The 13,847-nt window shown below is 35.1% G+C and overlaps 1 long non-coding RNA gene across 4 annotated transcripts; it reads left to right on the forward strand.

Annotated features, from left to right (window-relative positions):
• The first annotated feature begins 1,266 nt into the window (after window positions 1-1,266).
• LOC108227150 (uncharacterized) lies at window positions 1,267-13,502 on the forward strand. 4 transcript variants are annotated; one of them, XR_001807818.1, is made up of 7 exons: window positions 1,267-1,281; window positions 1,629-1,807; window positions 2,767-3,271; window positions 3,377-3,577; window positions 3,723-4,043; window positions 5,250-5,886; window positions 11,983-13,502. It is a non-coding gene; the product is annotated as an uncharacterized LOC108227150 (long non-coding RNA). The 4 variants fall into 4 exon arrangements; XR_001807817.1 differs by having other exon boundaries at window positions 2,767-3,238; window positions 3,658-4,043; XR_001807816.1 differs by having other exon boundaries at window positions 2,767-3,238; window positions 3,718-4,043.
• The last annotated feature ends 345 nt before the right edge of the window (window positions 13,503-13,847 follow it).

Here is a 13,847-nt window from a genome sequence, read left to right on the forward strand (position 1 = left end):
GATTTATAAATATGATTGGTAAATGATGGGTGTTTGGCACGAGCTTATAAGCCCGGCTTCTGAATTATAAGCTAGAAGCACTTATCTGTACCGTTTGTGTAAGAAATCAAGAAGTACTTAAAAAAAGCTACGATTACTAACTTTTATCTCACGGCTTCTACCTCACGGCTTCTACTTATTTCCCGAATATTTTTATCACTTATAAGTCTTAACTTGATTCTAACTTCATTTTTTTACTTTAAGCAATAAGCACTTATTTTAAACTCACCCAAACGGCCCCGATCATTTGATAAACCAAAATTTTAGCTTGAGAATGAAAATATCTATTTATTTTACATAATGAACTCAATTAAAATGATTTTACATAGTATGTTATTCCTTCAATTCTAAGAAGTTTTGTACCAGTCATAATGCTCTTTCACATCTAGCCAGAAAAAATAAATCAATACTGTATAACAGTTTAAAAAGTTCCTTTTGATGGAGAAAAACTGTCATGATAAAAGTAATATCCCCAAGGCCCAAATAATCTGCAACTTGCTTCCCATGTTTCTGCAGAAATGAGAAACCAATAACTAAATTTGGGTCTGAGACTCTGGATATCAAAATATGAATCCAGTACATCTTTGTTCTATATTCCTACAAGGGCCTTAACCGGGACCCAAATTTTGAATTAAAACACTGGACTTGTCATAAACAGTTTTTACAGGGCCCAAATTCCTGGTCACGACAACACCTACTAATCTACTATATATGTTCAGCCTCTGTGAGTACATACTGGGCTGATAGATCTTTTAGGCGAAGCCCAACCCAATAACTAACAAGCAATTATAGGCCTGCTGAGATCAACAATAACAACTGCACCAGATGTGCCCTGTATTGTGTCGAATGCATCATCATGTCACAAGCTTAAAAATAGAAAAGGGTCAAAGATAAACACTAGAAAAAAATGACGAGATATAGATGAACATGGATCATAGAAGGGGAGTGCACCGCGTGAATTGAATTCGGCCGATGCATCAGCAACTTAGGATAGAAACCAAGCTTCAAGATTATCATCAAAACAAAGATGAGGATGAGGATGAGGATGGATTCTAGATAACCATCCACGTATAAAGAGGAGTGCGGCACGAAACTCAAGTCTTGCATGCGTTGCCGAGGACACCCGGAAGACATGCAGGTTACAATGTTGTCACTTGTAACGGTTCGTCTAATATGTCGGCTCAGTTTTGTCTCTTCTCGCCCACAATAAACTTCATGCATCCAACTATCTCCTCATCTAAGGTAAACCACCTTTTTTTTTTACCGCGGTAAAGTATTTGCACCGTCGGTGAATAAAGTAGCTAGTATCATCAATTCCAAACTCGCACGGAGCTAATGTTACCGTGGTGGTAAAACTGAAGATGTTGCTTAGTGGGACCCAACGTACTTAACGCTGATGCTAAAAAAATTATTTATTAGTAATTTTTGGGGATATCAAATCTATTTTAAACGTACAATAGTCCTATTTCATACATGGTCTATATTTTCTTTAGTGATAAATATCTCTAAAAAATAAAATTTGGAGTCTCAGGAGTCTATGTATTCACAATTTTTATTACTAACAATAATTAATTTTCACTGAACAAAAGATTACCTAAAGTATAAGTGAAGCCCGGCCCAATAGAAAACAAAGCACCCGGCCTGCTAATCCTGCTAGTATATAAACACACCCCGATCAAAAACGTCTCTGCGCACGGCGTCGCCACGAGCAACCACTCTAATCCCGAGGCGGTGGCGCCGTCGCCGTCGGCAGGCTCAACATCTCAAGGTGAACACGATCACTTTGTAATATTACTCTCCTATTAGTCATTAATCAATGTAATTCACCTTCTCATATTTCATTGTATCAACTTAATTACTCCATTGCTTCTGAATTTAAGCTTATGTTACTATTATGTAATTTTCTAGTGCAAATTTTATGTATCATATTGTAATTTCAAGTTTGTTAGCTAATTGACTACTTTAATGTTAATCAATTCCTTCGAAACTTTGTTCAAACATAATCACATGGTTGTTAATTAGCAGATTAATTATACATGTTTATCCAATTTTTAGTCCTAACCAAACAAAAGTATGATTTCCGGGTATGGTTTTGAGGATTTTGAAAATTCGCGGGCTGTGGAGCCGTTTGAATTTGATCCCGACTCAAATTGTTATAAGTTTGACCTGCATATTATATACACAATTTATAAGTTAGATTACACTGTGTTTTGTGCGATATATATATACTTGTATTAGTAAGTATCATGTGTTTGTAAGGTGTTATTTTATAATTGCAGTGATTACTGGGTATTGATTCTGATATATCTATATTTGGCAATTTTTGTTGTCTTTTGATTTGCTAATCATGCAAGTTTATCATTAGAAACTTTTTACATGATACTATTTTTGATTATCGAAGGAACTACACTACTCATACCATAAAAGTGAAGTAACTCGTTCATCTGGACTGATTACAACAACTAAACCAACATATTTGGTAATGAGTTGCTGGTTGAGTTGAGATTATTAAAACAAACGGTATGCCATTTGTTTTTACATATGACCCCTAAATCAAACTGCTCTGGACAAAATACAACTCCCATTGTCCTTTATTCGTACAAAGTTTATTTAACCTGTATAACTTTCACGTACACCCTTGAACAGAATACACACGAACTTAAACGCAAAGATTATCATAGTCAAGATCTAATCGTTCTGTGTGCTTCCTTGTGGCTTTATTTCTAGAGATTTACTTCATGCTCGGAACAAAAGTGCCTACGAATCCGAATGCAATAGTGAAGAATGCGCCTGATTGCAAAAACAGATATACAAACATGTGATCGTTGCAATATTGCATGTTGTAGAGCGCACAGTAGAGCATGAATACTCCCATCACCAGCTCCAGCTTATGAATCCTGGTCAAAAACAATATACAAGTTACAAGCCAGAATGACATGAGTATGGCCGGTTGGCAGTTTGGATGCACTGTTTCCAAGTTTAAAAATTGCGAAGTAGCAGTAACTAAATCATACCTTTCTCCGCATCGGAATCTGGATTTGAAAAAGGACACTTTGGATTTATTGCTTTGGTTCGTGTTCCCTAGCTTCTCGGTGACAATCCATTCATTGACCCTGCTTGCCTCTAGGAGGCCAATGATGGCTGCCTTGGTCCGATGAAGGGACATTACATTTTCGAACAAAATCCAGAAAACGAGCAGGTGTAAAGATCTGTTTGTCAATGTATTGTATATGTATGTATATATATGTTAGTATCAATACTTGAACAAGGATAACATTTCTAAAGAAGGAACTATTATACCATTATTTAAATTTGTATTACCTTGGTGTGCCACCAGTGTTTAAGATGGTGATGGTTGCGGGGATGTAAATGGCCAATGCCTTTGGGAGATGGACTTCCGGAACCAGAACACAGGCTGGAATGACCAGACAGTAAAAAAAGAAGGTGACCCAGTGTGCAATGATCTTCCTAACAAAGAAAAAGGCATAGATAAGGTGGATCTTCTTCCAGACAGACACACGCTGCACAACAAAACAAGGTAAATGTAACTTTCCTCTGATGGTATATAATAAATGCTTATGAATTTATGTTTTCTTTTATTAACTAATTTTGGTGTAGTCGAAGTGAAGCTATTTTTACCGGGCAAAGCATGATTTCCTTTGTCATTTTCTTGAAAAGATTAGCTGGACCACATGACCAACGGTGCTGCTGGAATCGGTAAGCCTTGAAGGTGCTCGGAAGTTCATTCTTTACCTAATATATTGAGATGAAAAGTTCTAAGGTTGTGGTATCACCGGCCAAAAGAAAATAATTAGATGTTGAAATAGAAATTACCGACACGTCTCCCACAAAGACAAACTTCCAACCCTGTAAACTGGCTCTGACTGCAAGATCCATGTCCTCTACTGTGGTCCGCTCTTTCCATCCACCTGCATCCTTGATTGCTCGAATCCGCCATACACCAGCAGTACCTACCAACACAACAGATCAAGAACTTCATTAAGGTATTTTTTTGGAATTTTATTCACTTGCTAAGAGGTTTATATAACTGATTATAGGCGGGATTCTGGTTTACCATTGAATCCGAAAAATTGACATGTTGTGGAACCTACTTCTTGTTCAACAGAAAAGTGATAGTTGAGTGACATCTCTTGGAGCCGAGTCATCAGACATTCATCCGCATTAACTACATAATAATACTTTATTGTTAGGGTAAAAATTGAGATGCAAAAGGATATTGAAGCCTCGACCATTCCAGACATGTTTAAAATAATAATGCAATAAGCTGAGGGGAACAATTAAACATATAACTAGATTATTATGTTAATATATAGTATTGTGCACAGCATCAGAGTTTCATCAATCTGATAAAATAAATTAGGAGATAAGTAAGAGCATGATATGTCATAGGTCTTACCAAACTTCCATCTGGCCTGAACCATACCCAGTTTATTATTGCCAACAAGATAAGGAACAGTTTTCATAAGAAAATTGGGTTCGGGCTGAAAATCTGCATCAAATATTACTACATATTCACAGTCACTGGCGTACTGCTTCTGTAATCCTTCACGTAGAGCTCCTGCTTTATAGCCATTTCTGTTGGCCCTGTTTTCATACATAAGATTTACCCCTTGATCTTGCCATTTTTTGCACTCTGCCATTACATTTGTCTGCAAATGAAAATCAGGTTATGAAACACTTCTGTAATTGGTATAGACAAATAGTATACTTGATCTGTATTCAGTACCTTGATCACTTGATCTGTCGAATCATCAAGAACTTGTATAATTATTTGTTCCGTTGGCCATAAAAGTCTGCATGCAGCCCCAATTGAGAGCTTGTATACCTAAGCAAAAGAATAGATGTGACAGATTTTGTTAGAGCTCTCATTAATTGATTTGTGATAGACATACCTGAATTGATAAAGTGCTTATACTAGCATGTACGTAGAGTAAAATCTGATAACTGAGTAATTTCTGTCCTTACAAAATTAATTGATCATTTGAATGTCATATGATGCCCACTTTTTGTACTGATAAACCTGTGGGGTTTGCTATAAAAATATTTATATTGATTATCTATTGTTCATTAATAAATTGTTTGAAATTTATGGGTTATCATGTTTTTTATGTTTGATTTTTACATGTATATATAGTTACATAAAGCACACAAGAAGATTTATGCTTGTACCTCACTTTCGTTGTACATAGGTATCTGGACCAGTAATTTCGGATGCGATCCATTTTTCTCCATCCGTTGTAGCACGAGTTCTACGTTGTACTGTGTAGATCTTTTCTTTCCCAGCACTTTAACGCATAAGATCACAGCAGTCATGTAGAGCCGTTCGACGAAAAGCATGAGAGACATAGCCACACATGCCCAAAGTGCAATATATAGAAACGGCGCAACAAGGTTCACACGTATTTCCTTCCAAAGATCACAGAGGCTTCCTGTGATCTCTGTCTTATGAAAAATTGTATTCCTCATAGTTTTTGATGTGCTGTTGAAAAAAAGAACTGAACTGCCGGGCTTAAAGGAAGAAAGAAAGAAGAGATAAGAAACAAGAAAGATGTGGTTCTTCGGAGATGAGAGAGATGGATAACTACGAAGTGCTTCGTATGGGTATTGTGGTTTGGCGGATGCATAATAAGCTTTATATAGGAAAGCTTCAAGGTAAAGATGAGGATGAATTGTATAAGAGAAGTGTACCACTGAAATTGAACTCTGCGTTTGTGAGGACACCCGGAGGACATGCAAGTATTGATACTGCAACGTATCAACATCTTAGCTGGAGAGCTGGCATTTACTGCCGACAATAAAAGGAAGCCTTAAAATCGCTAATCCAAGGTATGCGCTTTCTATTGATCTCCATTTTACTAGACTTATACTGTAGTGAATTTTTTATACTCTTTGTATCGCTTAAAATTTATGAATTAAATACTTGCGCAAAACTAATGTCACTCCACTTATAATTATTAGAGGAGTAGACTAAAATATGAATTAAAAACACATTCATTGTCTAACACATTTTTGCGAGCTTTACATGTATTAGAAAATGCCAATATAGATCTCTGTTTGATATGTTTGAGTATTTTATTACTATTCAAATCATATCAAAATTATCATTGAGTAGTTGCGTGAACATACCTTAGAAATTTAATTAAAATTATTAACATGAAATCAATAAAAAATATTAGCACTAAACATATGGTTACATATAAATTGCATTGTACAAAATTGTATACGATATTCTATGCGGGATTCTATCTTAGGTACTATAACATTTGATTTTTTAAATCTGAATGAAATTTAAAGTTAAATTTGATATGTTTGGGTTAGTTGTTATTTAAATTTGTCATTTTAATCTTATCCATCCAATTATTTTTTTATAAAATTTGAAGGGTTGAAGGGTTGTAATGGTGTTCTTCCGTATTCTCTGTATAAAAGTGTTTTTTATTCTTTTTGAGTGCAACCCTACATATCTAGGCATTTATTTATATGAGTGCAAATGAATCAAAGAGTTTTTCTATTTATTGAGAAGATCAACTAATTTGGGAGGACATTTAAAATAATGACTTGTCCCCCAACCATTAAAACTCTTTTTATGTATATTAAAGTGGATCTAGCTTCCTTTATTATTCATTTGCACTAGATATGAGTTAGATGTTTTTAGCTATACATAGTACTTCTCCTAGCTCTCTGCTTTGTTAACCGGCTTAAATATCATCGATCAATAAATTTAAAAAATTAACACACATTCTTCTACTCCCAAACCTCATGCTAACAAAACTTCCCCCAATCTGCATAAATATAATGATGAGGAGTCAGATGCTAAAAAGATTGTATTGCCTTCGGTCAATGAACGGGATATAATATTGTTGCTAATTATGGCGGCTAGAAAATGATGCTTCATAGTAGCTTTCATTTAACACCATCTGGATATCGAGCAAGGGGTTTAAAGATTACCTGGTTTATATCTTGTATTATTTTTTAGGAATCCATTTTATTGTATTGATTGATGATGTAGTTATGAATTGGATCACCTTGGGCTAGTAGATTTTTAGCTATTAATTCATGCAAATGAGGGGATCAAACATCAATTGCAACGATTAGATAGACGGCTCATTGGGATATATCTAAGTAAATGAACAAGATCCTTCCTAGAAATGTATTGGAAAGTTTCTCTTCATACGGGTCGAGAAAATATATCTGGCATTTTTGTTTACTTTACCCAATATCATATCTCCTCTTTGAGCGTGGTGCTTCCTCTTTATTCTACCACGTATTAGTTGGGGCAAAAACCCATAAATGTTGTACATAGTATCCCTTTGTTACAACATAGGAACTATTTTTTTTACTTTTGGTTTGTGACCTACAGTCTATAGACACCAGAGTTTTTGCTGGAAAATCACATGTTTTATACTTGAGCTACATTTGATAATTCTCATAAAATCTTTTTTTAGGATCTCGTGGAAAAATATCGATAAATAAACATGAGAGTGTATGTGTTTGAAATCTTAAGTACTATGAGGTATAATGATACTTAATCGTTGTTGAAATTTTAACTACCTATGCCTTCTTTTCTTTTCCTTTAAAATTGTTTTAATCATTGAAGCTGTAAAGTTGCCATATTGAGAGATTGCTGAAAGTAAATCCATAATATACACTTGCATATTTGCCAGTGAGGACATGATAAGTACAATATGAAGTTCCATATGCAAAAATGTATGTCCTTCATGTAATTCGATCTCTATTTAATAAATTGTTTATTAAAAATATCCAATTCTTTTAAGCATATTTTCTTGTTATTTAATCAAGTCAATTCCTTAAATTATTAAATCTTAACTCGCAATATTCTAATTTTTAACTTCATCTACAATTGAATTCTCATCTCCTCTTTCTTTGTTTCTCTTCTTTCTTCTTTATAAATATTTCTCTCTTCGTCTTATTCCCGCAAATTTTTAACTTACTTATTTATTCAACATTAATCATTATTTCTTCCTCTTTACCGATTTGCCCTCCATACATCTCCCCTCTCTCGCCGCTGGCCAGAGGTTTTTCTAGCGGATTCACCACCTACAACCACCATCCCCCCTCTCTCCCCACCACCGCCACGGACAATGCCAGTTCATCGTCCTCCAACGCCCACACCACGCCCCCTTTTCGTCTCTCTTCTCCTCCCATCTCTCCCCCCTCGTCACCTCTTCCTCGTCTCCTTTCTTTCTCCTCCGTTGTCGCCGCCGCGGGGCTTCGCCACCCCCGATTAGACACCCCCCCCCCCTGAAAACACACACAGAAACACAACCTCTCTACTTCACAACCTCCATTTCCCCACTCTCTTTTCTCTCCCTTCGAGTCCCGTTGCTCCTCCCCCTGCCATGAGTCACCGCTGTGCGGTGCTCCGATCCCCGCTCCGATTATTCAATCAACAAATTCAACGCTCAGTTAAGCTTTCTTGAGCTCAATCCAACATGTACAATCACATAATTCAAAAACCCCAAATCTCTATAAACCCTAATTGAAATAAAAATTTGGGGCAAAACTAAATTGAGCCTATACATATATAATTGATGCTTTAAAGTACACTTTTGTGACTAGATTTCACGACTTTAAAGTACAACCCCTTTATCAAGTGGCTTTTTGCAAGATATTAAAAAAGACTAACAAAATGTATTTATATTAAATGCATGCCTTCGCTTTTAACTAATCAATCAATAATAAGAGTTTATTCAATGTAATTATCTTGTTTTGAGCTTCTTGAAATCTCTAATCCTTCCTTAATCACCTCCTTCTCATTCCTTTCTCTTTATATTTTATTTAATTTTCCCCTTACTTTTCTCTCTCCTTTAGGTAATTTTGTAATTTAATTAATATTTTGCTTGCCTATTATAGAGAAAAGGTTAAAGTAATTGCCCTTAAAAAAACCATCAATAATAATTTACCAAACTTAAGTACTTGTGAATAATTACTTAAGTTGTCCCTTAGGAAAAATTAGAAATTCATTTTTCACTCCTTTCTATATATATATATATATATTATATACTATTATTATTATTACCATTACCATTATTATTATTATTATTATTATTATTACTATTATTTCTTCCTACTTATTCGAATACTCCTCGCTTTAAACATTCATTCTAACTAAAATAATATTTCTTTAAAATAACATATGTAAGCAATTCTTATCGGAAATCTCGTCTATACTCCATTTAATATTATTATTTTAATGAATATCGTCTATTATTAATCGAATCATGCACTCGAGCTATTAAATATGTGTTCACTTCCAGACTTCTAGTCTCAATTTAGTACAACTCATTTTATTACTTACTCGGTTCGCACCCCAACTACAAGCCACGATAATTAATTAATTAAATCTCATCCCTAATTCATTCTTCAATATCTCTCCTCATTGATTATTAATATATTTATATATATATATATATATATATATATATAACAATTATTTCACTTAAATTACTTCCTGTATTGATTCGAAAATGGTAGGAGTAAACGCTCAAGTCAAATAAATAATTAAATAATTAAATAATAAATATTTGTTTACGTACTTGAAATTTTCGCGGTCCTTACACTTTAGATGGATTGTTTCATCTTCCAAAAAATCTTCAGGATAAAATGTGACAACCCCGGGTCAAATCCCGAGTTTTTTTCGAAAATCGGGTCAAGTCATGAACTCCGAATCTGAAATTAAGCCGAAATACACTGGCCCAATTACAACAACTTGGGCAATCCACAACCCCACCACAGGCCTCCAAAAGATCATGATTTGTTGGTACAATTGATAGTAGTACTTATGCTTATAAACTGAACTAAAGTCTCCACATTCCTCGATGTGGGACTGGGGTGTTACAAACTCCCCCACCTAAATTCCGGACATCCTCGTCAGGCCGAAATTGATAGCCCATAGGCCCATATCGTGTCTCCCTAGCCATTGTGGGATAATACTGGCTGGCTTCGTACCCCACCTCCGGACTCCTGCCATTGTGGGATAATGTCACCAGCCTTTGTGTCTCCACCTCCGGCAACTTGACGAATCAAGCTTTTGAACCTGGCTCTGATACCATATGTGACAACCTGAGTCAAATCCCGAGTCTTTTTCGAAAATCGGGTCGAGTCCCGAACTTCAAATCTAAAAATAAGCCGAAATACATTGGTCAAATTACAACAACTTGGGTAATCCATAAGTCCACCACAAGCCCCCAAAAGATCATGATTTTTGGTACAATTGATAGTAGTACTTATGTTTATCAATTGACCTAAAGTCTCCACACTCCTTGATGTTGGACTGAGGTGTTACATAAAATTTCTCAGCTAACTTGCAAATGTTCTCTATATTGAAAGACTTGTAACCATTCCTAGGATTGAATGACGCATTTAAAATGAAAAGCTCCGTCGTTTGCTCACTAAACCTATTGTTTAACTCCATCTTCATCTTCAGTAACTTCAATTGAGACAACAATAGGCGTAGGTTGTGTTTCATTTTCACAAGTAGATTGCTTCTTTTTGGGATGGAAATATGATGTGATTTTTTTTCCCTTGCTCATATTAACCAATGAGATTTAGAATGGGTTGAGATAAATTAGGGTTTAAAGATTGTAAGTAGTGTGTGTATATGTATTTGGGAATTGAGGTTGTATAAGTTTTTAGCGTCCCGTATTTGCTACTTCAATAAAATAATGTTTGTTTAACAATTGTTGTACTATCTTGTATATCTATTTCATTAATTAAATGAACAAGTTCCATTTTAGTCTAACCAATTTTGTATAAAATAGCTAACAAAGTGATTTTGGACTAAGAAAAATCAAAATATTAGTTTAGCCCATCTCAATTTTAAAATTGTTTTTGTAATATTTAGGTGGGGCAAATTATTATTATTATTATTTTGTAACATTTAGGGGAGCCAAAAAAATTTGTACACAAAATTCTAAAATTAAATATTGAAAGTTTGGGGTTATTGCAAAGTTGGCCGGGACCGAGGCTCCCTTTGGTCCCCAGTTCCTCCCCTGCTTGGTGATATGATACCTATTGATTCTGTAAACACATATTGTATTCTTTGATATACTTTTAAATGCATTATGTTTTACCTTCATTTATATCTTTAAAAGTAATATTATAAAAATTAATTTTAATATGTTAATGGTAATCCAAGTTAGAGGTTTGTATGATTTATATTTTTCCACTGTATCTAACTCATTGAACTGAGTCGGAAAATTATATGGCTGTGATTAAGAGGGATAAGTAGACCACAAATTATACCCGTCTTCGGTTGTATTTGGTTTAGATTAGATTGTAATAAAATGATGGTAATTACATACCTAGGCCAGGTGTTGGCGCTTTATGACAATTTTTTCAGTTTTAATGCCCTAAATGTCACAAGTTGGTAAAATGGCTGTAATTGTCATTTGGAAACGTGTCTTGAAGAAATGTTTTTGAACAACACAATGGCGTCTTGCGTTTTTGGGTATGGACGTGCTTTGAAATAACTGTTATATAATAGAACGTGTACTTATCTTGTGTTGCTGCCTCGTTTATTGTTCCTTTTACTTGACTAGCATCGGAATACTACAATTCAACATTCATTCAATAACATGTTGCAGGAAGTAATAAATATACAGTGTCCACTATCTAGCCAGGCAGCTACCGGTATAGTATTTGCAGGACTTTCCACTGATATATATAGATATAAATACACATCAGCTGCTAAAAGAATCGTGGTAATGCACATTGGTAACGTAGTTTCATAACTCGTTTTTCAGTGTCATAAAAGGCCTTTATTTAGAGTTGTGATTTTTTGGGCCTTCTTAAATCAAATTGTGACATAGAAGGCCTTTTCTCGCCCAAATATAGGTGTTCAAGTTATGTCTTTTAGCTTATACTTCTATACTAGTATATTGACTTTGCATTTGATAATTTCAGGTTTGTTATGATATATCATTACTGGGAAAGCAGGGCTGGCAGCTTCTGGTTCATGAGAATTCTCTTGCTCGGCATATTTACTTGGCCTTTTATTTTCCTGCCAGATCTTTTTTGACTGCCATGTTGGTGGCAAAAATCAAGTCTATTTGTCAAAGCATTCTTGATTCTCAGAGTCTTATTGAAGCTGGTGCTAGAGTGCGCATTGATTAAGTTATTGGGATTGATGATCTTAACTTCCCTTGGCTGCCATTTGCTGTTAATTCTTTTGTCACTTTTGAGTCGGGATTGTTTGGCTGCCAGGTTGGAATAGCTATTGAACCGATAAAAATGTAGTGGGAGACCCTTTCCGTGATGAGGAGATGGAACTTATAATAAGTATTCCGCTAGACTCTTCTGTTGTCACCAAAAATTTGTTCTGGAAGAAAGAAATGCCTTGTTTTTACAGAGTCTAGATTGCTTTTAAGTATTTAAAGGAGCTTTGGGGAGACCGGGATGTTTATATGGAGTCTGATATTTGGAGCTTATTATATACAAATAATATTCCGCCCAAAGTGTTATATTTTATATGGAAATTCAATCACTTTTCTGCCTGCGGCCATCTGCAACCAAATCATGTTTTGGTTTAGTTGGTTTGTCTCTTCTGTCACACGGAGGTGGAAGCGATTTCTCATGTCTTGCTTGTTTGCCCACTCCTGCCGTTGGCACAGATCTGCCGTGGACATGCATCCCCTGAATTTCGTTAAAATTCAAGGATTGGTTCAAGTAGTTATTGTGTTCGGGATGATTTGAAAGGCTAGGATTGACATGTTGGGAAGGAAGAAGTGCATTTTATTGTGTAGATTTCTCGGTGTGTCTGGTTTTGATTAATAGAAGCACGCTCAAACTCGAAAATTTGAGCCAGTCTTAGTTCCATTCGTTTTCAAGTTAAAGAGTCGTGAGAGATGGACCAAACCGGCTACTGAGATTATCAAAATAAGCATCAATGGAACTATTTTTAAGCTGACTATGCGTGTGGTATGTGCTGGCCTTCTACTTTGGGACCACAATGGCCAAGTGGTCGAGGCTATTGCTTTGCGTAGCTTTGGCTGTGAGCCTCTGATCGACCAGAAATTGCGAAGGTCATTACCATTATAGAAGCTTTACTGGTTGCAAAGGTCAAGAAACTGCTGGCCGCATTACTGTTGGAGACTTATTGCTTGATGGGTTTTCAGAGGCTGCAGAGATTGTTTCCAATGCCTACACTGTTAGATCTACTGGTTCATGATTGCAAGGTTTCTACTGTATTTGTTAAGGTTCAAGTTGCCAAGTGATCTGCAAAAGTTGTCTTGCTCGGGGCTCTCGTTTATGGTAGGATTGTTTTTATTCTGCCAGTAGTGTTTATGGGTTTGTTCTGCCAGTAGTGTTTATGCTGCTGTGCATTGTATTGTAAGTTGTAACAACTGATTTGGTTGTCTGGGTGACGTTTCCTCCTTTAAAATAAATCAGGTTTGTTGATGTATAAAAATATAATTAAGAACAAAGGGCAGATATTACACATATCTAGTGTATTTAAAAATATATCAAAAAATTTGAATATATTCAAGAGAAAAGATCGAATATGTCACAAAGGTCACGGTTAGTGTCCAATATCTGAAATATCATTTATTAATTCTATATAATCTAGCGATTTGGTTTTTGAAAATTTTATGAGATTCATAATTTTTTTTCTAATAAATTCTTAATTATTTATATAAACTTAGCGAAGATGTTTCGAACAATTGTCTACCACTCTTAGTATAAATTTAATGTTACTCTTGGTATAAATTAATACGGTTAAACGATGAATTACTATATATCAAACAAAAATTATCATCAAAAAAATTTAT

This window comes from Daucus carota, chromosome 6 (assembly GCF_001625215.2).
Source record: "Daucus carota subsp. sativus chromosome 6, DH1 v3.0, whole genome shotgun sequence".
Classification (NCBI taxonomy): Eukaryota; Viridiplantae; Streptophyta; class Magnoliopsida; order Apiales; family Apiaceae; genus Daucus; species Daucus carota.